The 27,894-nt window shown below is 48.1% G+C and overlaps 2 protein-coding genes and 1 long non-coding RNA gene across 44 annotated transcripts in view; 2 read left to right on the top strand and 1 right to left on the bottom strand.

Moving 5' to 3' along the window:
• The window catches only part of LOC119454535 (gastrula zinc finger protein XlCGF7.1), a 455,522-nt gene that overhangs the window by 14,802 nt on the left and 412,826 nt on the right, over positions 1-27,894 (bottom strand). The window lies entirely within an intron of this gene.
• LOC125945276 (uncharacterized) overlaps positions 1-27,894 on the top strand; it is a 395,992-nt gene that overhangs the window by 14,066 nt on the left and 354,032 nt on the right. The window lies entirely within an intron of this gene.
• The window catches only part of LOC125945271 (uncharacterized), a 194,612-nt gene that overhangs the window by 13,396 nt on the left and 153,322 nt on the right, over positions 1-27,894 (top strand). The gene's annotated exons all lie outside the window — the stretch shown is intronic.

Raw genomic sequence — 27,894 nt, 5'->3', positions numbered from 1 at the left:
CCCACTCATGGGTATTGGCCAAGAGTCGTTGTCCTCTTCGCCACCGCACGGCACACTCTCTTCATATGTTTGTGTTCATCACTCCCGCTTGCAATATATTACGACAATACCCCCCTTTTCGAGAAAGTTGTTCACAACTATTCTAACACAAGGACGCGGGATGAAAAAAAAAAGGATAATGTCCTGTACGTTTGCCCGATTACTCATATGAGCACAAGGCACAAATTGTTCACAGGTCATTGCGCACAGTTAAAGTACGAAATAAAACACAAAGTGCAGTTCCGTTACCAAAGCGTCTCACAGGGGAGTACGATTGGTTTGCACAGATCACTATCAATGGGACGCCGGCTCCGTCGCTGCAGCAGCTCGGCGAGGAATGGTCAGGCTCTGGAACGATGTTGCTTCGGTGTCAGTTAAAGAAGGTAGACGCGGGGCTTGGGGTCACGCGAAGCCTTACGCTCCGACACGTGGCTCTCATCAGGTATGTTAACACTCGGGCCTACACCCGACCATGTCGCTGGCTCCTACGATCCTTCCTGGTTTCCTTGGAGGACTACGCTGAGGTTGGAAACCACGGGAAGCCTTACAATTTGACTTGTGGCTCTCCTCAGGCAGGCGAACAATCGTTTGTGTAGGTTCAAGTTCTTCGTACTTTTTTAGCATATTTATATGAAAGATATTGTTCTTTCCAGAGACTTCAATAACGTAATCAACGTCATTTTTTCGTTCAATGACTTGGAATGGGCCTTTCCAGTGCATTAGAAGCTTGTTTGCGTCAGTTGGCAACAAAATGAGTACTTTGTCGCCTGGACGTAATTTCCTAGGGCAACGTTTCCTGTCATAGTTGGTTTTTTGTTTGCCATGCGCTTTCTCCAGCTGTGCATGTGCGATCTCGCATGTCTCCTCCAGGCGATTGCTCAAATCAAAGACATAATTGTATGTCATTCGCGTTTCTGCATCCAGTTCCTCGTTCGTCCATAGTTCCCTCAATACAGTCAGTGGTCCTTGGACGTGTCGGCCGTAAATAAGCTGAAAGGGAGAGAACCCGAGGCTTGCCTGTGGGACTTCTCCATATGCAAAAAGCAAAGGGGCAAGGTATCTGTCCCAAGATCACGGTCTCTCTTGGCACATTCTCTTCAACATCATCTTCAGGGTGCCGTTAAACTTCTCGACGAGACCATTTGCCATCGCATGGTAGGGTGTCGTCTTGAGTAGCTTCACTGAGAGCAGTCGACTAACCTCTTTCATCAATTCTGAGGTAAAACTTGCTCCTTGGTCAGTGAATATTTCTTTTGGCAAACCGACGCGAGAAAAAATCTCGATCAGTGCTTCTGCAACATGAACTGCGTCGATTGCGGGGAGTGCCACAGCATCGGGATAACGAGTGGCAAAGTCGATCAACGTAAGAACATATCGGTTTCCACGGTCAGACTTTGGTGAAAAGGGCCCGATTAAATCGACAGCCACCCTTTCAAAAGGTGTACGGATCACAGGCATGTTACCCAGTGGGGCGACTCCTATTTTCCTTTTAGGGGTTGTCCTTTGGCACTTGTCGCACGACTTCACGAAGCGTTTTACGTCTCCGTGTACATCTGGCCAATAAAATTCTTGTAGGACACGATCGGTTGTTCTCCTTATACCTTGATGTCCTGCCATGATGCTTTCATGTGCCACTTCTAATATGCCATGTCGAAATGCTTTCGGGATGACCACCTGCTTAAATGTTCTGCCAGTAGCTAGGCGGTAAAGGCGATACAGCAAACCTTCTTCTTCGATGAATTCGTAGCTGTGACCCTTTCCGCAGTTAAACAACTTGCTCACTTTGGCAAAAATATGTTTCAGCGTCGGGTCTTTCCGCTGTTCTTCAATGAGTTGCCCTTTAGTTACGTCACGAAAGACAATTGTCGGAACGCACAAGGGACGAACCTTGCCTTGTTCTGGCTCTTCACTTTTGGCTTTAGCCACGCTCGACACATGCTGAGGCTTCATGGGCGCCTTAGTCGGCTTCATTCCTATCGACGCCGACTCCTCGTTAGGAACAACGGGGTGCTTCCAGTCAGAATCCGGATCGTATGGTCCTCTGACGCCTGGAAGATTTCCCAGAACAAGGTCGTAGAGGGGCTCGTCCATGCAAGCAACTGTTAACTTGCCTGTATAGTACAGCGTGTTCACTTGTATGACAGCTTCAGGTAGGTAGTTTGTTGAGCCGTCTAGAAGAACAACGTTGTTTGTTTTTCCCGTCATATACACCTCTGGAACGAGTCCTCGTCTGGCAATTGCGGTATTACAACCGGTATCTCGTAGTACACGAACATTTCTTCCTAGCAGACGGCCTTCAACCACTGGCATCCCGTCGATGAGGAAAGGTACACCATTCCCAGGGTCCTCGTCATTGCTGTCACTTGATCGGCGAGTCTTCTTTCCTGGACGCTTTGATGCTTTCACTGGACGAGTCCGAACTGGTTGACATTCGGTGAGTGCACACGACGAACTCGGTTTGTTGTCTCCGTACTGATTTCGGCAATTTTCAGCTGTATGTCCCGTTCTGTCACACAAATTGCACTTTTGCATATGCTTAGGTGGGCTACGGCAGTCAGGAGCCAAATGTCCAAACCGTTGGCAGAGTAAGCACTTGAGTTGTGCTTTCCTGGGAGCTTCAATTTTTTTCCCACCGGAATCCTTTGTGTCATCGAAACCTTTTCCTAAGTTTGTCAAGTTCTGCGCTTCGAGAAAGCGATCTGTGAAGCTAGCAAGTTCGTCAAGGGATTTGCACTCTCGCTCTTTCAAGAAAATGACAAGCTTTGTTTGACAGCAGTGCAGAAACTGTTCAGAGATCATGTGATCTCGTAGACCTTCATACGTTTTCGGCACGCTAGCCATCTCAATCCAATGATCAAAATAGGCTGAAATTCTTGCTGCTAACTGTCTTCCAGTTTCGCCATCTACTGCTTGTGCTTTTCTAAACTTCTCTTGGTAGCCTCGAGCCGTGAATTGGAACCTTCGTAGTAATGCTTTTTTTACCTTCTGGTAGTCTAACGAATCGGCTGCAGTCATCCGGCCGATCACAGTTAAAGCTTCGCCAGTTAAACACATGCTCACAGCAATAGCCCATTTTTCTTGTGGCCAGTCGTGCCCTGTTGCTACGCGCTCAAATCGCTGTAAGTACGCGTGCAAGTCATCGCGTTTCTCGTCAAACAAAGGAACTAGCTTCTGTGGATTGAGGGATGACGAGGAAGTGCTGGGCGCAGGCAAAATTTCAGAAGCCGCTGCCGGCACATTCCGAGCTCCTTGCTGAAGCTGTAGCTTTAGCTGGAGGATCTCGCGTTGTCTCTCGTCAGCTAAGCACGCTAATTCAGCAGCCTCCTTGATAGCCTCTCGCTCCGCGGCTCTCTCGTCCCTTTGTTTTGCCTGTTTGGCTTCAATCCATCTCTGAAGTTCTGCGCCTGACAATCCTAGTTGGAGTCCTATAGCGGAGAGTTTCTCTAAATCCATGGTGCCGTTTCCTAATGCGTGTCTGCGCTCAAGCGAAACTGCCCTCTTTCACTGATTTTACGAGTGAATCCTGGCAGGCTCGCCAGTTTGTGATGTTATTGGGTGCAGGATCACTCCAGAAAGAGATAGAAGCAGCACGCCGAAGCACAAACGCACATCAGACTTGTATTGGACACGTAATACAATGAACGGCACACACGTAACAGTTCCCCAAAATACGCTCTAGAAGACATGCAGATATATATAGGCTAGTTAAATGCAGTCTGCCTACAGTTCATGTAGAAACAGGTCTCGCCATGTCGGAGACGTCGAGAAACCGGTGTCGGACAACAGGGTTGGCTCGCCTCGTGGAGCTCAGGTGGCCCTGCGCCACAGTCGATGTACCGGAGCCTCCGCGTGCCCGGATACCCGATGGCGGGGTTTGTGTTCCGGAGAACACTGCTGCAGCCCACCAAGTCACGTCCACAGCTGGCGAGGTAGCCCCGTGGCCGCTCACCCGAACGCTCGATCAGCCAGGCTCAGGACCGCCAGCCCTCCTGGACCAGTTGCCCAGCGGAAGAACTGGACGAGGTAACCCTGTGACCGCTCACCCGAACCTCGAACAGCCAGGCTCAGGACCGCCAGCCCTCCTGGACCAGTTGCCCAGCGGAAGACCTTGACGATGTGGCCTCTCAGCTGGTACTAGCTGTGATTGGGGTGCAGACGTAGTGACGCGGGCGGCGATAGCTCCTATGGGCCGGACGCCCAGCGAGGAAGCCCCTGTGCCTTCGAACGCCGAACCTCGCGCACCGCTCACGCCACGGGCCATGCTCCCTCGAGCCACGCTTTTTGAGGCGCCACTGTCGACGTTCACCAGTCGGTGTCGATGATGATGATGACGACCTTAATGTACATACCCACTCATGGGTATTGGCCAAGAGTCGTTGTCCTCTTCGCCACTGCACGGCACACTCTCTTCATATGTTTGTGTTTGTCACTCCCGCGTGCAATATATTATGACAATGCCTTCGACCGGGTCCTCCACAGTGCGGACCCCCAGCGGGTTAGCCCGGAGTATTTGGTCCTTTTGAGTACGTCTAGAGCTGTAGCACTTATCTTTGCAAGTTGGCAGCGCCTACCTGCTGCATGCGAGTCCGTTATCACCACTACTTGCTCCTTTCCCCTTGCTATGGTAGCCGTGAGGGTGATCGCCATCTCTTTGGCTGAGTCCATGTCCCAGATGGGAACCGACGTGGACGCGAGCTGTTTTCCTGTATTGTTCGTCACGCTGACTGCATGCGCTTCGATCCCTCTGTACTTTGTGGCATCTGCATAGTGGACATCCTCGTCATCTTTGTACACCTTTCTGAGCGTCTTGATTCTTACCGTTCTTTTCCCCCTTGTGATACTTGAGATGCATGCTGCGGAACAGCGCCGCAAATTTGATGTTATTTCACAGCTCCAACGCCATCCTTTCTTGCCTTGGTCTTCTTTTCTTCTTTCTTTCTGGGGTTTTACGTGCCAAAACCAGTTATTATTATGAGGCATGCCGCAGTGGAGGTCGCCTTCTTCTACTCAGTGTCTCACGCTTCTCAGGGTGCCTTTTCCCGTCTTAGTCAGCTTAAGTCTCTTGGGTTGGCATGTTCTATGAGCTTCCGCCAGCTCTTCCCACGTGTTGTGGACAGTGATGCTACTGGCGCATGGCAGTTCAGTGCAGCTTTCAGAGCAGCTAAAAATGCATTTTGAGCAGTAAAATGGACCTTCGGAACAGGCTTATGAAAGAGATTTCTAGCTTTATTAAATGGAGCTTTTACAGCAGGCAAGCTATGTGAAAGCACTAAGTGGTCAGAAGTTCGTAAACTTGATCCAAACACTAAAAAATGACCCACCCCCTTCACCGAAGTCCTTACTATAGACTGCAACGAGGCTGTGGTGCCTAAGATGTACTTAAAAACCACTTCAGTGGCTTAGAAATGCATGGAAGCACTTATACATGCTATGTACACACTTCGGAGGCATTTTGAGAACATTCAGCGTGATCTTGCTGCTATCCTTTAAGACGGAGCACTCTGTGAAAAACAACCATGCTGATTAACACAGCACAGATTAACATAGGCGCACCCTCCTCCTTTACCTTTCTAAATGTAATTGGCTATTTTTATTTTAACACGAAAGTGTTTTATGCCGGGGTCCACCAAGACTTCACTGACGTATTTCCGTCACGGAAATACGTCATACGGAAATACGGAATGACGTTCTTACAACGTACACGAACATAATACAAAGAAAGAAACCAGAAGAAAAAGTTCCACAAACATGCAAAATTTGGAAATCGAACCCACGACCTCTCGGTCCGCGATGATAGATCGCCGAGCGTTTAACCCATTGCGCCACAAACGCATTTGCAGAGAGCTACACAGACGCGCCTTATATATCTAACACTCCTCCGTGTACCCGCGCTCTTGCTCGGGGCGGTGCCGCCGCCTACAAGCAGAAAAGAGAAGTACTGCATTATGACACTAACGCGCACCGACAGTGAACGCTTCGGTGGTCTCAGCACTACGACGCCTCGATGCCAGCATTCGAAGGGACGCTGGCATCAAGAAGCACTACCAACGCCACCTAGGTGGCGTTCACCATACTCGGCACAGCGGAGCGTGGCCTCCGTAATTAGCTCTGAAAATGTTTCTGAAGTTGATCGCGGAGGCTGCAATTACGACGCGCTGTACGCGCTGATTTGACTCGGTGACGATTCAGTTACGTGCTTTGTCTTGCGCGTTGTATTAGTGTGTCAGTTACGTGCTTCGTCTTTCGCGTTGTGCTAGCGTGTGCAGCGTAGTGCAGCTTCCATATGCACGACGGTTGCTCATGGTCATCGACGTTGGTAGTCGTGATGGAGGAGACGTGCCACCAGGCGTCAGCGTGGGTGCATCAACGCCTAAGGGCGCTTTAGCCACAAAACACCAATAGACATTATATCAATGTGCAATAAACATTACACTACTTCTGTGAAGACACGTTTCACTTTCGTGTTCTATACCGATTCCTATATAAGAGGGATCAACCACATTTTTTTTTTCAGTTTTGCATTCTCGCAAGGCCGTTATCTCCCCATTAAACAAGTCCATTAAAGTTGGCTGCCTGAGGCAGCCTGCCCTACCGCATCACCGCTGTCATCGTCAGTGTTGTCGTCGCTGTCCAATTTAAGCACGTTCGCGACGATCACCTTATCGGTGACAAGTTCTGATGTTACTAATGCGTCGTCCGCATGCAGAAACTGAGTCATGAAGCATCCTCATCAACTGCGGACCAAAGTTCTGGCATCAGTTCGTCGGTGTAGACAGCGCTCTATCCAGCCACCACGTGGATGGAAGTCCACATTGTTAATCAGCAGGGCAAACTGCTTCGCCTTTGTGGCCAGAATCATCCCGGTGATAGGCAAGTTCGGAGCACGGGCACCAAGAAACCACTCGTAGAGGGCCTCCTCCATCTCTTTATGGGCACCTTGTCGAATGCGTTTGCGCCCACTGTCAAGCGAGCACTTTTCTTTCTCGAACTTCTCAGCGGAGCGGATGATCGTCGACACCGTCGCTTGTGATAGTGCGTACTTCTTAACGAAGTCACACACTTTCTTACCGTCTTTGTAGTCCCTTCACGATACTGCACTTAGTCTCCAAATCGATAGCTGTGCACTTTCTTTTCACCGGCAACATCCGATAATCAGCGGGCGGATCAGCCATCTTCCATTTCGGCAGCGATTCAAATGAGACGGAGATACCACGTGGCCAGGAACAACTTCGACGCAATCAACTAACACAAACAACCAAATCCGTTGGAAAATTGCGCAGAATGAGGGGGGAGCGAGCAGATCAGCGCCGTCGGCGCATTGGCGAGGTCCAATCTGTTTCGGAGAGTGGCGCGACATAGAGCTATGGGCACAGCTCATTTGTGTTCGTAGTGGAAGGGCGGCGGGAAAGAGGCGCACGAGGCTGGCGATGCGGAAAAGGCCAGAAAACAGGTTCTATTGTATAAGCGCGCAGCGGGGAGGGTGCAACGGCTGGAATTTCCTTGTCGTTTTTTTTTTCAAGGATTTCGCATTCCACTGCCTTTTGGCACGGGCACCCAGGAGCCAGACTTCATTTTTACAACCGATAATGCAGCATGGCGGTATTGTAGTAAGCGGGTTATTTTACCATAGAAAACATACAAAAGTTGAGGTGCAGCAGCTTTTCATTGTTGTAACTGATATTGACACGTATACATCTTTATCTTTCATCGGTGGCCGCTTTCCACCGGCTAACAAATGGTAAACGTTATCGCTCGGCGCAGGTCGCGCCTGCATCGGAAGCTTCTCGAACGTTATCGATGCTTCTATCCGTCGTCTGTGGTCACCGACACTTATGTAATCTGATTGTATGAGCGACGCGAATTGTCTAGAACTTTCTAGAAGACACAGGGGCACCAGGGATTAATCTGGAACATTCGGTGACTCACGTATAAAAGCCGACGCGTTTTGCCGCTGATCAGATTTTCGACGATTGCCGACTGTGTTCGCCGCTATCGTTGTGCTTTGAGTGTAGCTTGCTTTTGTGGGCACAGGTTCGCCCAATAAACAACCAGTTTCGTCACACACAGTGTTACGACTGTTTTCTTCACTGTCACCACTACGTGACATCTGGTGGAGATGCTAGTTCGTTCATGCACCGAACGCCCCCGCAAAGCCGCGATCCAAGTCCGAAACCAGATGACAACACCGTCGCCAAGGACCAGTGAGCTAGTCGTAGGCAGCAAGGACTTCTACCAGACTACAGACTTCTTCCCGAGAAGACCACAGTGATCAAGGTCAAGTCAACGACCCCAATGGCAGCCCCGGCATCCCTCATCCTGCTGCAACAACCTCAGGAGCAACCGACCTTCCGTGGATCATCGGCTGAAGACCCTGAAACCTGGCTGGAGACATACGAGAGGACCGCGACGTTCAACAAATGGAGCGACGACGACAAGCTGCGCCATGTCTTTTTCGTTGGATGACGCTGCTCGGACCTTGTTTGAGAACAGAGAGACCACCCTGGTGACATGGGACTTATTTCGGGAGAACTTCGTGAGAACCTTCACAAGTGTCATATGAAAGGAAAGGGCTGAAGTTCTCTTAAAAACCAGAGTTCAATTGCCGAACGAGAACATCGCGATCTTCAAGGAGCAGATGACTCACCTCTTCCGCCATGCCGACCCCGACATGTCTGAAGAAAAGAAAGTTCAGTTCTTGATGCGGGGTGTCAAAGAGCAACTATTCGCCGGATTGATGCGCAACCCGCCCAAGACTATCACAGAATTTGCTTCGGAGGCCACAACAATCGAGAAGACCCTTGAAATGTGCGCCAGGCAATACAACTGCCGTGCCCTGACCAACTACGCCGAAGCTCAAGCACTAGGCGCCAATGACCTGCGAGAGACGATCAGAGCGGTCGTACAGAAAGAGTTACAGAAGTTATCTGCAAGGTCGCCGCCTCAGGTGGCCTCGGTCGCTAAGATAGTAAAGAAGAGGTTCAGCGGTAACTGGAAGTGCCAGAAGTTCCGGCATCGCCTCAGCCACAACCGGAAGCGATGACCTATGCCGCCGTCGCCCGCAGTCAAGGACCCCCTCCGCGCTGGCGCCAGGGCCCCATAACGCCGCAGTTCCGTCGTCCACCGCCGCCGCCAGCACGCCTGCCCGTCACCCAGCACAGCTACCCGAGAAAGGCGGACATTTGGCACGCCCCCGACCACAGCCCGCTATCACTGCGGGAAAGCCAGCCATGTCTACCACCGATGCCCATACCGCGAGGTGGGCCTACGAGGGTTCGCCGTCAACACGCCACGTCCACAGCTTGGCGAGCGGCCACGTGATATCGCCGACTACATCGCCGGAACGCAGTAGAGACCCCGACGTCCATCGCATTCACCATCGCCGGGACCCTACCTGTTGCCGCTGCGCCTACCATACACTGGCCCAGCCCGGGGCCGGTCCGTGAGCCCCTATCCGGGAAACTGAAAGCAACCGATGGAGGGGAGGTTGCTGTACGGCGCAATGCCGAAGATCCTCCGCCACCCACGAAGGAGATTCACGAATCATCACAACGACATATCAGCACGCCGCCTAGCAACAGCTTTGACCACACTTAGCCGCCGAAAGATGACCTTCCCACGCGACGTAGCAGCAGCGGAGTAAGCCGACACGGCCGTGATCCGACGCCACGACTTAACCGTAACGCCAGACGATGGTCTACCGACCTAGACGTGCTAATCGATGGTCATAATAACGTCACCGCTCTCGTCGACACTGGAGCCGACTATTCCATCTTCAGTGGCCCGTTCGCCGCCAAGTTGAAGAAGGTGAAATTGGCCTGGCAAGGACCCGATATCCAGACAACGGGAGTCCACGTAATAACGCCGGCTGGAATCTGCACAGCGCGAGTCACGGTTAACAATCGCACTTACCCGGCGAGCTTCGTAATCCTACAGAACTGCTCCAGGGATGTCATCCTAGGTATGGACTTTCTAAACCAACATGGTGCAGTCATCGACTTGAGGTCCAAGTTGACAACGCTTTCAACACACAATGCGATACCACCGGATAGAAGCATCAGTTACCATGCCTTGAATGTGCTAGAAGAAGTCACCGTTCCGCCTCACTCCAGCGTAACGATTTTCGTCGGTACCGAAGTTCCTGGAAGACGTCATAGAGGGCGATCATCACTTACTGCTCGACCGTGAAATTTGCGTCGCTAGAGGCATAGCTGAGCTACGCAAAGGGAAAGCAAGAGTGATGCTCACGAACTTCAGCCACGAATACAAGCACATTAACAAAGGCACCACAGTCTCCTACATCGACAAAATAGTACAAGCCAGCAGTGCTTTCGCCTTCACGGATTCTAGTGCACCTGCGACGACGACTGTAGTACCTGAACCAATTTTCGATGTCAACCAGAACCTTTCCAGGCATAAGAAAAAACAGCTAAAAGCTCTGCTCCTGCAATACAAGGACTGCTTCTCGTCGTCAAAAGTTCGACAAATCCCTGTCGCCAAGCACCGCGTCATAACCGACGAATATGTCCGCCCAATCCGTCAGAGCCCGTACCGAGTTTCGGTGCGCAAACGCGAGGCCATAAGGCAACAAGTCGACGAAATGCTACGCGACGACATCATCCAGCCGTCCAAGAGCCCGTGAGCATCCCCCATGGTGTTAGTGAAGAAGAAGGATGGAACCCTACGTTTCTGCGTCGATTATCGTCGCCTCAACAAGATCACGAAGAAGGACATATACCCCCTCCCACGGATTGACGACGCCTTGGATCGACTCTACAACACAAAGTATTTTTCATCGATGGACCTCAAAACCGGCTACTGGCAAATCGAAGTCGACGAAAGGGACCGGAAAAAGACTGCCTTTATAACACGAGACGGACTGTTCGAGTTCAAGGTCATGCCGTGTGGTCTTTGCTACACCCCTGCGACTTTCCAACGCGTCATGGATACAGTACTGGAAGGCTTGAAGTAGCAGACTTGCCTCGTCTATTTGGCCAACGTTGTTGTGTTTGCCTGAAGCTTCAAAGAACACCTGCGGTGCCTTGAAACAGTTTTTCAAGCAATCAAAACCTCCGGACTCACGTTAAAGCCAGAAAAGTGCCGCTTCGCATAAGAGGAGCTCTTGTTTTTGGGCCACGTCATCAACAAGTCTGGAGTGTGCCCCGACTCTCAGAAAACTGTGGCCATCTCCAACTTTCCTCGGCCCGCCAACAAGAAGGCAGTGCGTAGATTTCTTGGACTGTGCGCCTATTACAGGCGCTTTGTCAAGGACTTTTCATGGATTGCCGAGCCACTGACGTACCTCACGAAGGCCGACGTGGAGTTCAAGTGGGAGACGCCGCAAGTCGAAGCATTTGAAGAACTGAAACGACGCCTGAAATCACCGCTAATACTTGTGCATTTCGACGAAAACGCCGATACCAAAGTCCACACCGACGCAAGCAGTGTAGGACTTGGCGTCGTGCTTGTGCAGAGGACTGACGGACTAGAAAGGGTCGCAAGTTACGCTAGCCGGTCGCTATCGAAGGCGGGAGCAAATTATTCCACAACAGAAAAGGAGTGCCTCGCCATCATCTGGGCTACAAAGTTTCGCCCCTACCTCTATGGCAGGCCCTTCAAAGTTGTAAGCGACCACCACGCCTTGTGTTGGCTAGCTAACTTGAAGGATCCTTCAGGTCGCCTCGCACGATGGAGTCCGAGACTTCAAGCATTCGACATCACCGTCGTTTACAAGTCCGGGCGAAAGTACTCTGACGCCGACTGTTTGTCTCGCGCCCCCATCGAACCGCCACCCCAAGACGACCAGGATGACGACACTTTCTTGGCACCCATCAGTGCTGAAGAATTCGCGGAACAACAGCAAGCCGACCTGGAACTAAGGAGCCTTGTAGACTAGCTGGAGGGCAAGACCGTCATTGTGCCGAAGGTGTTCAGGTGAGGATTGGTGTCGTTTTTCTTGCAAAACGACATTCTCCTAAAGAAGAACTTCTTGCCTCTCCGAGCCAACTACCTCCTCGTGGTACCCTCAGCATTGCGTCCAGAGGCAGTGTTGCCAGGTCCGACGAGCCGGCGTAGCCAAAAGCTAAAGAAGTTGCAGCCCAAATGTAGCCAAACAGAAAAAAAGTGCAAAATAATTGGTAGCCAAATATAGCCATCTTTATTTGCAGTTTTATTTGTGTATACATTTTCACATTCGACTACGGGAATTCTTTTTTTGCACAACCCGTGGTAACAAAATGTCCGTGCCGCCGTGATGTTCAGCCCTTGACATCAACAACAGTGACATCATGCTGGCACAGAACACTTTTTGGTTGGCCCCGGAAGCTCTTAAGTTACTGCGAATCGCTGCAGAGGGCTAAATCAGTGCTTTTATTTTATGACAGATAGTACTATAATATTAACTACGAACTCTCCTTTTAGCTGTCGTGAACGCAAAATAATGTTCAGCGTCATCGATCTCTCCCGTCATCTCTGCCTACAGCATATAAGTTCAGCTGTCCGGAGATCTGCGACAGCAACGTGCTCACAGCTTCTTTTTTTTTTATGACCTAAAACAAGTCTTTCGCGCTATGATATCTCGCGTTATTTGTCTGAACGTACTATCTTGTTTTCTCATTTTTTTTCAGTTTTTTTTTCGATTAGCTTGCCCGCATTAGCTGGGACACACACTACCTATATAGTGTCCATTTAAATCAACCTGGCCGCCATCTTAGGTCTCTAGCATGCCAAGAACATGCGTTAAGAAAAAGGACAGGTCACAGATGCTACTCACTGTCTCAATCGGTGTAAGTGAAGCTTTAAAAGATTACTGTGCAAAACGGCACACCAGTGTAATACCCGTGTCACACGGGCGTTGGAAGGCCTTCCAACCGATAGTCAGTTGACTCAAAGATCAAGTTAGAGTTGCTACACGGGCGGTTTCGAAGGCCGCCGATTCAATAGTCGATCGAGTCAATGGAGCACCCTAATACTCTATCGAAATCTCGATGGCCTTTGAGCAACGGAAGCGGAAACAGCGCGAACATGCCCTCTCGTTCACAGTGTGCTCGTACTCACGGTTAGAAAGAACAAATCAATCCAAAATGCTCTAAAAATACTATGAGTGTTATTAATTATTCAATCAAGTATTTTTGACACTTGATATGTGCGAACTGCACATACTCTCGACAACAGCGACGTGCTTGTGTTCACACTCACCCTTATCGCCGCCATTTCGCCGTATAAACAAATATAAAAGAAATTATAGTGCTTTTAAGTGGTTTTAATGTTGTTTAACTTTTGGTGACACGAAAACGAAAATAAAGATCCGCAGCGCCACACAATTTTGCGAGAAACGCCCGAACCACTCAAAGGTCTTTCAAAAGTGCCGTGTAGCAGCGCGATAGCTCCTTTGAGTGGATAGAGTTGTGGCATTTCGAAGGCCGTCGACTGGAAGGCCTTCCAAAAGTGACCGTGTGACACAGGTATAAGAAGCGCGCAGTCATTTTCGGTGACGAGCACGTCCCGAACTAACTCGCTCGAAATGGTAAAAGCCCCGACGACGCACAAAGAGAAAAGGTAGACAACAAATTGATAACAGTGGTAATGCTGTGAAAACTGGTTACTGTCAAAAAGCAAACCATATTGATGGCTAATAAAGTTTTAGAATAGGGGCCCCTAAAGTTTGGGGGCCCCAAAGAGCTTTGCGGGTGTTAGTGTTGGGGCATGCAGGAGTGAAGAGTTTTGGAATAGGCGTGTTGCATTTGCGGATAGTGTGTTGCACTTGCAGTGTCACTACGGCGTCAAAGAAAAGCTTTTGTTTCATTGTTTCATTGACTCTGCACAAAACCACAACTTTGGTCGCCGACAAGGTGCACTGATTAAGCTTAGCCAGCAGGGGTGTTTGGTGGCATGCCGTCGCGGGAAGCTTGCACTTGATATGTTCGTACCCGTAGACAATTACATAGAGACTATGCATATGATCATGTGCACGGTCTAAACTGACAGCCGTGCGTCCGAGGCGGAGTATGGTTTCCTAGAAGATTGGCCGCAGCAACTACTGCGAATGTCTACCAAGTTTGTAAGTGCGCACACTGGTAGGAACGGTGGAAGCTCACACGGTCACATAGCACCTAATAGCTCCAAACTAAATTAGCAGAACTCTGCTTAAACTGTCAAGGTTACATGCTTGATATCTTCACATCACGACAACGCTCACTGCGACGTGCGCACAGAAACAGAAGCTGTGTTCAATGCAGAGTGCACCGCTGATAAGAAGCTGAGCAAAAGGCTTCTCCGTCATCTAGGCAATCACTGCACGCCCGCATCGTACTGCTGCTGCTTTTCTTTTTTTTTTATGAGTTAGCTTGCTCCCTGTCACATGCTCCTCCTCCACATTGATCTCGTTGCTCTCTCCTCCCAACAGCCGGCACACCACGTTGAGAAGCGGGCTTGCTACCATGATTGTCGGCAGGATTTTCCCACGGTAGCCGCATTATAACTGGTACTTCGTCTCGAACGCCTGCACTGTAAGCGGTATGTGTATAAAAGGAGTTCTATGAGAGGGTAAACGGGAGTCAGAAAAGGCCGCGTTGTAGCCAGTTCTGCATTATAAACAGTTACATTATAAGTGATCTAAGCTGTATATGCACGGGACCTTTGACTCTGCAACGCTGTCTGATTAGGCTGTGATGCTTGTATTTAGTTTGGTGAACGCGTTTGCAGTAGTTGCCCGTATTTCATCCACAGAGCCAATCTCTGCCGCTGGCAAACAGTCTACAGCGTGCTCTCACGCCCAATCACTTAGGCGCTTTACTGGTCTGAACAAGCTTGAGGCCATCTAGCTGTGACAACCTGCTGCGCGGCCGCCACTATGTTGGCTGGCAGTGAATTCTTGTTATCGCCATACGATGCAATCAGCTTAAGCTTAGGCTTAAGGTGGTTAGGGTCACTTATCACCCACTTAGGCTCACTTATCAGCAATAATCTTTAAAAATTCTGGAAAGTAATTTGCCCTAATATTTCTACTAACCCATCGCAATACATGATGCAAGACAAACTCCAGTTTCTGATGAATAATGTTACGAGGCGCTGCAGTAGAGAATGATCATGACAAGACTGACAAAGAAAACAATCGCTAATAGTTGCGCACCGGCTTTATCTTGTATGCCTGTCTTCTGCCCATTTTATATATTGTGTGAATATATTGTCAAGCACCTTTTCTCCCCGTAACATTTTGGTGGATGTGGCCGAGTAGCTTCCAATAGCTTTCAACGTGTATTTCTCACTTGTTTTTGCACAGAAAGACTGTTCCAATCTGCCATTTGTTCCAGAGCAAAACTTCGCCTTCATGGCACCAATCATCATCACCGCAAAAGGAATCTCTAACATGATTACCAGTCCTAACGTTTCTACCTCATCTGGTATTTATAACATAAACTCAACAATGCTAAAGAATACTACAAATAATTCTAGTCGCATTCTGTGTCTCAATTTTAACCAATCGTTATCATCTGGTGAACTAACTAAGAGCTAGAAGATTGCTAAGGTCATTCCTTTTTGCAAATCTAGGTGGCAGGCACTCGCCTGGTAATTACTGACCTATTTCACTAACATGCATATGCTGCAAATTACTTGAGCATGTGATACCTACTAACATTGTTACGGTGCATTCGGACAGGGCCACGCATGCATGAGAGAGATAAAGTGGTAGACTGTCTACTGGAGCTGTGACCTTTGTACCAGCCTGCACGTTTACCGCTAACTTTTCCCCATGTAAATAACTAGTTGTACATATGTTGGTAAATCGGCCTTCCTCTTCGTCACATTTGTTGGAGGTGCGGGGTAACGACTCATAACGGGGCTTCACAGGGGCCGCCGCTTCGGTTCTTCAACGATGTCGCAGGAGACGATGCCTGGTTCAGCAACGCTTGCGTCGACTGCGTTCACTGTAGTACTCATGCAGATATGTGCGTGATCCAGGAACCTTCAGCGGCACTAATGGCGCCGATGTCAACGACTGCCTGGAGATGTATGAGTGGGTGAGCAGACACAACAAATGGGATCCCACAGTGATGCTGATGAACATAATTTTTTACTTGACGGGAACAGCTCGAGTGTGGTTTCAAAACCATGAAGAACTCCGGGACTGGGAGACCTGGAAGCACAAGCTGCGAGATCTCTTTGGAAAACCATTGGGTCAGAAGGTCATCGCCAAGAAGGAGTTCGCATCATGTGTTCAAACATCCACCAAAGGTTACGTCTCCTAAATACAAGACGTGCTGGCACTCTACCACAAGGCTGACTCTGAAATGACAGAATCTGGCGAAGTCAAGCATGTCATAAAAGGTATAGCTGATGATGCCTTCGATCTACTAATTTGTAAGAACTGTACTTCGGTTAACGACATTATCACGGAATCCAAGCGTTTCGAACAGGTGAAAAGCCGTCGTACCTATTAGTCATTTTCACAGCTTCCCAATACGGATGCAACATACTCTTGTGAAGATCAACAGCACTCCTTCGCGGCAGCTGACGAAGATCGTGCGCCGTGAGCAGGAAGCCATGTGCCCTGCAGCTCTGTACCCATCTGTCAACAATACACGCAGTCCTATGGCTCCGCTTGTTCGGGCTATTGTGCGCTGCGAACTCGGCAATGTCGGCTTTCAATCAATTTGCACCGCCAGTTTCCTCCTAATCGAACTTCCTGTGCATACCAAAAATCAATGGATCCCTCGAGGTTCTCACAACATGGCAGAGTGGCAAACGCCGGATGACCGACCTATTTGCTTCAGTCGCTGCGTTGGTCACGTTGCACGATACTGTCGCAACCGCTGGCCCTCGATGCTGTTCTTGAGCAGCTCTCGTCCAGACAGTAGATTTCGCCATTTCCAACGGCAAGCGGCTGCACACTACCGACGATATGACCACATGGTGCCTTCGTTCACCTCCGCCGAGCAGTCACCAGTCCCGTTCGCCACAAAGTTGTTGCCCGTCGTCCAGGTCACCCCAGTCCCATCACCTGTCGCCGTCTTTCCAACCTGGGCACGTACCTCCGGAAAACTAAAAGATGCAGCTCCCGGATGCGACGCTGCATTTCCGACGTCTTCCCCAAATCCTCTCACCCCGCCGACTAGACGCAACACAGTCATTGTACAAGTTGACGGTGTATATGTCCCAGCGCTTGTTGATACTGCAGCCCATATCTCTGTAATGAGCAACCATCTTCGTTGTCACCTGAAAGTCCTTACACGTGCTGCATCCTGTGTTATCAGGGACGCCAATGGTGCAACGCCCATTATCCTTGGCATGTGTACTGCACGATTAACTGTTGCTGGATTCAACACTTCTGTTTTATTTGCTTTTCTTGAACGGTGTTCCCATGACATGATCTTCGGCCTAAACTTTTTATCGGACCATTGAGCACTGATTGCTGGCCTCCTCCAACTCGAGCTGCCTAATCACTGCTGTTCTCCAAAATCAGTTGAGCCTCGTTTATGTTCTCTGGACTTCGTACGGTTGCCGCCTCAAGCGTTTTTTGACGTACTTCCCATCTGCTCCTGATAGTGATTATGTGCCGACTCGTAATGTCAATGTTCTCCTGCTACGAACAGTTGCCGTACCTCATACCATTGTGACTATTGTCAAAAACAGAGTATTCCTTCCCGATTTAAACTTTGGTTCATGCACGCAAGTTATACAGGAAGGCATGTCGCTAGGCACCCCTTTTCCGGTCGACAATACCGCCATCTCTGTATTTGATGTTTCGTCCTTGTCTGTAGCCGCCTGCTGTCCGATCAGTTCTGCAACGTCTGATACTGCCACACTGCCAGGCGAAATCCGGAAACACCGCTGTGCGCGGCTCAGTCTTGGTTCAGCAGCCGTCCGAGATGGAGGTGCCCATCGTTGCTCCCGCCAAGTGCGAGATTCGTTTCGTAATTCACTTTTTGCACGCCAAAGGGACTTCACCCGTGGATATTTATCGTCAGTTGACAGAGGTGTATGGCAACAAGTGTATGTTCATTCAACACGACCAAAAGTGATGCAGGGAGTTTAGTGCCGGTCAGAAGGACGTCCACGATGAAGAACGGAGTGGAAGACCGTCAATTTAGGAGGCGATTATCAAGATGGTCCAACGGGAAGTGCTTCAAAACAGGAGGATCATCGTCCATGAACTTGTTGCTCGGATTCCTGGGAGTTCTTATAGTACAGTGGAAAGAGCTTTGACTGAAAAATTGGGGTATCACAAGTGTTGTGCTCGATGGGTACGGCGTCTGTTGACAGCAGAACACAAAGAGAAACGCCTTGCCTGTGCTCGCCAGTTTCTTCAACACAGTCAAGAAGATAAGGTAGGATTGTTGGACTCCATTGCTACAGAGATGAAACATGGGTGTTTCATTTCACTCCCAAAACGAAATAAAAGTCCGAACAATGGCATCACTCAGGGTCACCAGTCGCAAAGGAGTTCAAACAAACTCCTGCTGGCAAAGTAATGACCAGTGTGTTTTGGGATCATAAGGGGATATGCTGATCGATTTCATGGAACCTGGGACAATAATTAACTCGGACAGTTATTGTGCAACACTAAGAAAACTGAGACGAACTATCCAGAACTGCTGGCAAGGACAACTGACAGCTGTTGTAACGCTGCTTCACGACAACGCCCAACCTCACGTCTCTCGTCAAACCCAGGACCTTATGACAAACTTTGGGTGGTCTGTCATGCCCCAACCACCGTACAGTCCGAACCTCACGCCTAGCGATTATCACTTGTTCCCCAAGTTAAAGGAAGACTTGAGTGGCCAACGCTTCCAGAGTGACGATAAAGTCAAAGAAGAGGTGAAACGCTTCCTCAACGGGGTGGCGGTGGAATTCTTCGACATTGGGATACTGAAATTGAAGCACCGTCTACAAAAATGCGTAGAATAAGATGGCGATTATGTCAAAAAATAGAGCAAAGTGTCTTATTTCCAACGATGTACATTGCTATGAGAATAAACATGTTGTCCATTTGTAACATTGATGGGAACGTTATTTCTGGATCAACCCTCGTAGTTGGTGGAAAACGTGGCAGATGTCCCTTAACGCCTCTGAATTCAAGTTAATTTCGTTTAGCAATAAACGCACTAACTCGGTCTTTCACTATTCGATTAATAATGCTATAATTCCTGGGCTGCGCATGTAGCAGCCGTGTTTTCTAAAGCTTTCAAATCTTTCGGTTATCGGAGCAGAAATTTGCATAATACACCTTCCAATGTGCGCAAATTAGCATACCTAACCTATGTTCTTCCGCAACTAGAATTTGCTTCATCCACGTGGTCACCATATCAGGATTACCTTATAAGCATGTTGGAAGCTGTTCAGAACAGAGCAGCTAGATTAATCTTCTGTAAGTACGACGATCTTTATAGCATTACGCTAATAAAAATAAAATTCATGAGCCATTCCACTCTGCGAAGGTAGATGACCAGAAAAGCTGTTTAGCGCACGGCACATAGGTGACATGCCATTTTGAACAAAGGTAAGAACATATTTATTGTCCTGATCGGTGGTCATCGTGACGATAAGTACGCACACACATTTGCCTATCCCCTCTTATTAAAATGGTATGCAAGACCGACATACCCCCTTAACTCTTTCGTTACCGCGCCTATAGAACTTGGTTCACCGGTGACCCATAGGCTCCACGCAAAAATTAAAAAATACCGGCGCTCCTATGGACTAGATGCGCCATCTAGCGCATTTTCTAAGCACTGATGTTTGATTTCTTGCGTAGTTTTTTTTCCCGCGCAGCGGCGATTTTTAACAGCGGTTCAAAGTGCACGGTTCGCTTGTTTTGTTCTCGAAGATGGCTGACGATCCGGCCGCCGGACCCTTGCACTAAAAACGTCCTTCTGGCAATTCTGTCGTGTCTGCAAGTGATTATTCTGCAATTTCTAGCAGCAGTGACTCTGAGGATGATATCTGATCGTCGGATTTTAGTTCGGGCGACGGAAACTCGCAAAACGAGCCCGGATTGTCGTCAGCTGTTCGGCAGTAAGTTCCGTGTTCTAGCACTTGACAGGTGACAGATTTTAGGCCGCTTGAGCTGTCGTAAGGATGTTGGCAATATTATATCTCTTATTTACGGTGTCTCTACAGTATATGGTGGAGATCTGTTGCAATCAGCCTAGCAGCGAGTGATGTTTAGCCCAAGAAGAGAACCCAGCCTCGGAATGGAGCTGTGCAGTGAAGCAAAGCGGCTCACAAAACAGATCGATGTTTTTGTGATGTTTTTCACAGCGAAGGTAATAAATAGGATTTGCGTGAACACAAATAAGTATGCGTGGACGCAAATCCTGAAGAAGCAGTCCTATGGGGTACAAGTTGTGGGTGGTCGCTGACCTTCAGACAGGCTACACCATACAATTTTGTGCGTACACAGGCAAGCGAGAGAAAGCAAGTGCAAGCAAGATTAGAAAAGCTGAGAAGATGCAAGAAGTTCTGTCAGGACAAGGAACTTGACCATAAAACAATGTCATCTGTAAAACCTGCAATGTTTGCTTGTGGTTCTCTACAGCCAATAACAGTTTTCCCCAGTGCCACGCCAACCATAGGAATAGATTTTTTTCCACATCTTAGAGCTTTGAGATATGGTTCCAGAGTTTGTTGCCACTACTAAACATTGTAATATGAAGCTATATTTGTTGCTTACGCAATTTACAATTTTTTTTATGATAAAGGCATACCTTACGCTGTTTTGGTGCCGTGTTCAGAGTTATGTTTCATATTTGAGATTTTTTTCAGAGTTACAATTTAGCACAAATTTCTAAAAAGCCCATGGTTCAACAGCTGATTTCTTTCATTCTTTAATGATATCTACTGCAGTATTGTGTTTGAAATATTTGTAGTGGGAAAAAATATAATTGTGGCACCTGATGGGACGAGGCACTTTCCACTATGCAGAAAAAAAAATTTGTAACATATGATTTATGAGCTAGACAATTCAAACCTTCCTTTTTTACAGCAATTGATTTACAAACATTTTGTATATTTCACATTATTTTTCCTTTTTTCACCTTTTGTGTTATGAGCACCACATTGGAAATATTCTGTGCAATTTTCAATGAATTGTGTTTTTCATGATTATTATTACTTGTTACACTTTAATATTTGTTTTTTTAGAAGTAATGTCGTTAGAAAATACGTTTATTTAGCTTTGTATTGATATATAGCATGACACTGTAACCATGATATTGTGTATGACATACCTGCCAACCTAGCAACATGAAAATTTGGGAGACCACCGCGCGAGGGGGGGGGGGGGCAAAAAAAATGTGGCCGCCGTGCCAAACAGCACACGCAGTATAGAGTCCATATTTGTTACGACTCCGCAAAGTGACAAAGCACAGAAACACAGTCGTGCGTGATCTCAGAAATAAGTGCAAGTACTTACTCTTGGCTTCTCATAATGCCATCAATCTTTCCAAATACCATACTTTCCGGTGTATAAGACGCTCTTTTTCTTTCTGAATTTTTTGACGATGCGTCTTATAGGACTTATGTGCGTGTTTTTGTTTTTGTTTTCGGAAAAACTGCCGTCAAAATCAGTTTCGATGTTATGGCCACGGGAAGCGCGCTGGTTGACTTAATTGCTACGGGTTCTGTGCCTGCTATCGAGGAGCCGGGTACGTTCTTCTCGTGATCGGGTTCGCGAGTGCCGTGCCAGGAGGACTGAGCAGCAACGCAAGTGGCGACAGGCCGACCCCGAATTCGTCACATCTGCAGATCACTGTAAAGATACAGCGTGCGCCGCTGCGCAAACTACACAGTTGCTACCAGAGTACAAGCCCCCCCCCCCCCTCCCTCCCGCACAACCTTCCCGCTTTCTTCCTTTGGAAGAAAGCGGGAAGGTTGTCATGGGCATTGCCAATCCAATATGGCAATGCCCTTTGGTTGCTTGCATACGTGGTGGTGCCGGTGGCCCGCATCCACGATTCAAGGTGCATGTTGGTGACTAACTGCTCCCCTGCCGCTTAAATTTCTCGCGCAGTTATATTACAGGCCGTAAAAAAAACGAAAAAAAAAAACGCAATGCTGTGATGGCTACTTTTCGAGAGATCTGAGACAGCATCCATACAATCGGGAGATGTGAGAACAATTTGGGAGGCTCCCGGACAATTCGAGAGAGTTGGCAAGTATGGTACTACAAAAAATAATTACGAAAACCTACAAAAAGTGGCACATTTTCCCACGGTAACGAAAGAGTTAAGCAATGGCTCATACCCGCGTAAATGCAGCCTCCTCATTTACGACGACAGAAGAGAAGTGAAATTCTAGGCTGGAATGATGAGTGGCAACGGAGCCAGCTGTGGAAGAAGACGACGAACGTGTGAGCAGTGGCACGAGCGCATTCGTGCGGTTGCACCAACTCTTTCCTCTTCAGGCGCACACTACGTCACGCACTACGTCATACACTTACAGAGACATCGTTTTGGACACAGGTGGCCATTAAAACGAGCTCCAACGTGAGTGGCGATATGAGTTTGGTTTTGTTGTTGGTTCTTTCACTTTTTTTTTCAGTTTTCCCGCGCGGACACCATATAATCTCGTATCCTAACCATGGAGAGCTTCGCTGTAAAAAGACATTTCACCCCATGATCGCTCTTCACCGTCTGTTTCACAGGTACATTTATATCAATATATTTCACTGTCTGCCAATTCATGCATTGTGCATACGTCACAACACCTTCACAACACGCTCAGTTTCATGTGCTGTGCATGGTAAAACGCAGGTATTTAACTCATCATCACTGCCAAACGCCCTATCGCACATTGGAACAATCTTCCGGACCACACCGCATCCATGTCAAACTGCTAAACTTTTCGTGATAACCTGAATTGATATTACTGTACAGTAGAACCACGCTGATACGTTTTTCACGGGACTGCAAAAAAAAAAAAAAAAAACGCAAGAGCCGCAAAACGCAAGAGCCGAGAAACAGGACAAATTGAGAAATTACAGTGTTGAACTTCACACACACGCAATTTTATTTTAATTCTTCCGTGTAAAACAAAAGTCGTAGTTTTGCCCGAAAGCTGAAGCATCGATTGCGATAGCAAATTAGTTCACAGCTATACAAACTAAGGATAGTAGTTTTATCATTCGTAAAACTTGTAAACATTCATTTAATAGCTATAGTAACAAGCATGGTGTAAGCGCGCACAGGCAAACATGAACACATTTCGCTCGATGAGCGCGAACACGCGCTGTCAAACGCTGGCGCGAGGAAGCGCTGCAGCAGCACCGAGCGATGTGACCTTTGCTCTGTTTATCACTTCAACGCAAACTTATAAAGGGGTTTTATATGCCAAAACCATGGTCTCATTATGAGGCACGCCGTAGTGAGGGACTCCGGAATAAATTAGACCACCTGGGGTTCTTTAACGTGCACCTAAACCTTAGGGGATGGGTGTTTTTTCATTTCGCCCCCATCGAAAAGTGGCTGCCGTGGCCGAGATTCGATGCCATGACCTCGCGCTGAGTAGCCCAACACCATAGCCACTGAGCAACCACGGCGGGCTTCAACGCAAACTGAGTGTCGAGAACACACAGCACGTACAAAGCCACGAGCCGCCGACGCACCTACACCGCCTAGACTTTGCCCAACGCAGTTTGCTTTCAAGATATGGCCGGCGCGCAGTATGCAGTTGATGCCAGAGTACAATGCCGCCTGCTATCCCTCCCTCCCTCGCCAGTTCCTCGAGCATGTCATTCTTAATGCCATGCAATTGCCTCGCCAATGAATGGGAGGGTTAGGGGACAAATTGAATAGTGTAAAAATTGTTCACTGCGACATCGTCGGCATTACGTCAGAAAAATCGGACAAGGCACTTTATAGCATCCGAAACTTCCAATTATAATTGTAGATTGGTCATACAAGAGAGGAGCACGGAGTCTTGCTTGGTGCCAGCGTGATAGCTCGCAGCTGAGTGAGAAGCGATGCTATCCTATTGCCTAAGCAGCCTGCACGCGGTGGTGTGGAAGGTATTCAAAATAGACAAGAGTCCAAGAATAAAAGAGCGGTACAATCCAGGCTTAATTGGGGAGGCTTGACTAAGTCTACCGCAAAGTTCACGCAGCTGCTGGTCGACGCCATGCCGCTTTCAATGGTGCAGAGAAACATGGTGCTTGAGGATTAAGTTTTGTTTTCAAAAACCCGAGCAACCCTTTCGCCACAGGGTGGGCGCAGATTTCTCATATTTTGCTGAAAAGTAGCAGGATGTAGTGGGGTTCGGCGCAGCGATAGCATCACTGTGTGGATACCCAGGCTAAGTGGCTTTTCCAGTTTTTTTTTTTTTTTTTTTGGAAACCATTTGTTTCGGCATCTGCAATTCTCAATGCTTTATCAAAATGATTTAGCTAAAAACACACTCTAACTGTCGAAAAAAATTATTTCGTCAGCACAGATAGCAAGAAAGCATAACGTAATCGCACAGAAACACCAGATTTCACGGAGCCATCTCTAGTCTTTCCCGCCAATGAGCGCTGCCATCTCGGTTTGGTTCGAAAGCTCAAAGTTCCTCCTTTTCGTCCCTGCACTCCTCGCCTACGATGACCGCATAGGAAGAGCGTATGCAAAAAAAGAATCAGGGGCTGGTCTGATGATGTTTGTGTTGCAAGCAGCCCTGCAATTGGCTCGTTCTGCCAGCACGCTGAGGTGCCTTATGATTGGCTGTTGCTACGGCAATAGCACAACGGCGCTGCAGGCACCCATTTCCTTGCTGATCACACTACGATTTCAAGCAGCAGTTATTCGGCGCTTGTTTTAAGAAGTTCGAAACCGGACTCGCGTATGGAAAGCAATGCGCTACCGCTGTCTTAGCATATGCCGAGAAAGAGGAAGCATTTGTCGCAAGGATCAGACGAGCCGGCAGTTTAGCTCTAGCAAAGCAAAGCCTTGTGTCACGGACTACAAAACAATGCAGATGTCTCGCGCGTGCCATTTTACTGAGCTAACCGCACAGGACCGTACAGGGTGCCCAGGCACTTGTTCTCGCGGCTCTCCGCACAGCCGCAGGTAATTGCAGTCTAACCCAGTTAAGAGACTAGGTGCATCTACAGTAAAACCTCGATAATTCGAAGGTCGCCGGACCGCGAAAATTCTTCGAATTAAGCGGATTTTCGAATTAACTGAAATGAATAATAAAAAAAAAAGAAAACAAGCAAGAACTTGCCGCAAACAGAAATCACCTTTATTTTCCATGTCCGAGAAAAATTACTCAAAGTAATCACCGATGCGGGATTACTTGGCGCGCTGGTTCGCCGCCCCTAGTGCCATGCTCTCCAGCTGGCTCAAAAAACGTAGCATACAAATATCACCCGCACTGCGCTCAACAAAGTTGCGGACGATGTTCACGGAATCGATAACTGCCGAGAAAGCGGGCGTGGTGGTGCTTGACTCCAAAAATTTTGACTTGCTGGATATTCCGGACTTCAAAAATGCACCATCAGGGTTCCCATTGAGGTCATGCATTTTCGCACCCAATTTTTCGGACGAATTGATACCCCAAAGTTCGATTTTGCGGACTAAATCGCTCTTTCCTAGCCGCGCTACCCAATCTTGGAGGCCGCCATGTTGGATTTTGCACTGGCTTGAATTCCAGTGGCTCGCTGTATAGCCTCCAAGATCAGAACGCGCGCTATCAATAGAGACCTCGCGCAATCCTCCAGTCTCAGAGGCCATGTCATCGTTGCAACATTTATTGTGGGATCTTTTTTTTTTTTTTTATTGCGACAGTAATTATATGGACACTTCAAGCGGATTTTCGCCGTCGGCGTCGCCGCCCTGAGGATCCATACAAAGTCCAAGGGCGATAAAATCATCGCCGCGCGCCCGCCGTATGTGCGAGTGACAGCGGCGCGCGGGGGACGCGCGCTTTCATGGAGAGCGAACGCAAGGAGGAGGCGACTTCCTCCCTCGTGCGAAAGGCCGTGGCGGTGGGGGGGGGACTTCTACTCTTCTAACAACTGCGTACTTAGCGCCGGAGCGGTTTCTCGCGCGCAGCGTATCTTGAAAGCGATCTCCAGACGGCTGACCTTTCGTATGGGCTGTGCTCTCGCCGCTCAGTTTCCGTTGCAGCGATAGACCGCACGAACCTTCGCTCACTGTGGGCTGCGGCGGCCGCGCTCGCTCGTGCGCGCTGACACCACGCGTGTTATTTCAGTGAGTTTTTTTCTTTTTTTCTCTCAAGTTTCGGTTGCTATTTTGAACGTGGCGTGTACACCGAGCAGATGTCTCGGAGACCCATGTCTCAGTGATCGGCGCTACCTCCCGTACCTTCGCGAGAGCTAAGCGGTGCGAAGCTCGTTTCTTGGGCGAACTCCGTTGGCGGAGATCGCCAGCGCGGTGGCGTTCGTGTCGACTGTACACGGAGACGACGTTATTGCTGCGCAAATCCAAGCAAGTCGATCCTCTCCAAGCGTAGTATGAGGCAGGGCATTATTAAAGATTTTTTTAAAGCCGCACTAATGACTTTTTTTTTTGGCCGAACGAGTTTTCCGGACTATTTTGCAGTCCCCACGAGCTCGGAAAATCGGTTGGCGACTGTACGGAGCGCCCTAACCTAACCGCCGCACGTTGCTACTAGCCAGAAACTTCGAATTATCCGAATAGAGCCGCACGGGCCTTTCAAATTATCCGGTAGAATTTGCATTGAGAATGACGGGACCGCTCAAATTCTTTGAATTAACCGAAATTTCGAATTAACCGAGTTCGAATTATCGAGGTTTTACTGTATAACGTCCCCATTAGAGGAGAAAATGCATTCGCAGCACTTAGAAACGTGAACAACATGGGACTGTGTCCGCGATATGAAATTCGTGTTGAACATGACGTGGGTCTCGTGCGCATATCATCGACCACGGCAAGTTTTGAAGCGCAAATGCTGCTTTCGTGCTTTCATAATGAAAGCCATTACAGACGAACACGGAATTTGCCCATTTTTATATAAAAAAAGAAATCTAATGGAGGTGCCTCCCGTTTAACTGAAACTATTTTAATACCTTCAGTTTCATCGTGTTCATCAAAAGCTGCGCTTCATTCTAAAGCCTTTATCATAAGTTCGAGAGATAGAATTTCCAACACTTGCAAAACTTTGAATGTCAGTGCTGTTTTTTTTTTTTGTGAAAGCCTCTGACTTACGGAAGTTTTGAAGATGTCTCCATACACAAATTTAAATGAACTTGGTAACATTTATTTATAACCTTGATAAATTTGTAATTAGGTGACATGTAAGCTAATTACAGTAAGGCAATTTTGCATCTACAACTTCAAAAATTATTTTTGATCAATAAAATAACCTTGAAACCTTTGAAAATAACTACATCTTTCTGAAAAATAACTTTTCGAACAACAAGTTACTATAACAACCCGTAAGAAATTACCTAAATGCAATATGGCATTTTGTCATATCATCTTATCATGATGAGATATTTTAAATCTGTTTGCACATTTGAAGTTCCTGTTTAATAATGCACCTGCTTGCCATATTTCAGTTGATAAATAAAAAAACCTTTTTAGGACCCTCGTCCCCTTTTAACAGAAGTCTAATAGCTGGAAGACGGCAAAGGTGGTTCTAGTCCATAAATCAGGTAATGTGCCGTCCCCCTGAGAACTGAGTAGGTTAAGTGCATTCAAGCATTTTGTTTGAATCTTATTCACCTCAAACATGGGGGTCGACTTACATTCCGCATTGATCTATATTCATGTTTTTACACTAATACACAGATTTAGGCATAACTAAGAGACTCACTGGGTGTAACATTACCGTAGAACAACCTAAGGGCTACAAGAACACCAGAACAAGAGGGCTCTGGATTAAGCTCTGTCACCCAAGGTG

This window comes from Dermacentor silvarum, chromosome 5 (assembly GCF_013339745.2).
Source record: "Dermacentor silvarum isolate Dsil-2018 chromosome 5, BIME_Dsil_1.4, whole genome shotgun sequence".
In the NCBI taxonomy this organism is placed as follows: domain Eukaryota; kingdom Metazoa; phylum Arthropoda; class Arachnida; order Ixodida; family Ixodidae; genus Dermacentor; species Dermacentor silvarum.
The sequence above is the reverse complement of the archived record's forward strand: the minus strand, read 5'-3'. Positions and strand labels throughout refer to the sequence as shown.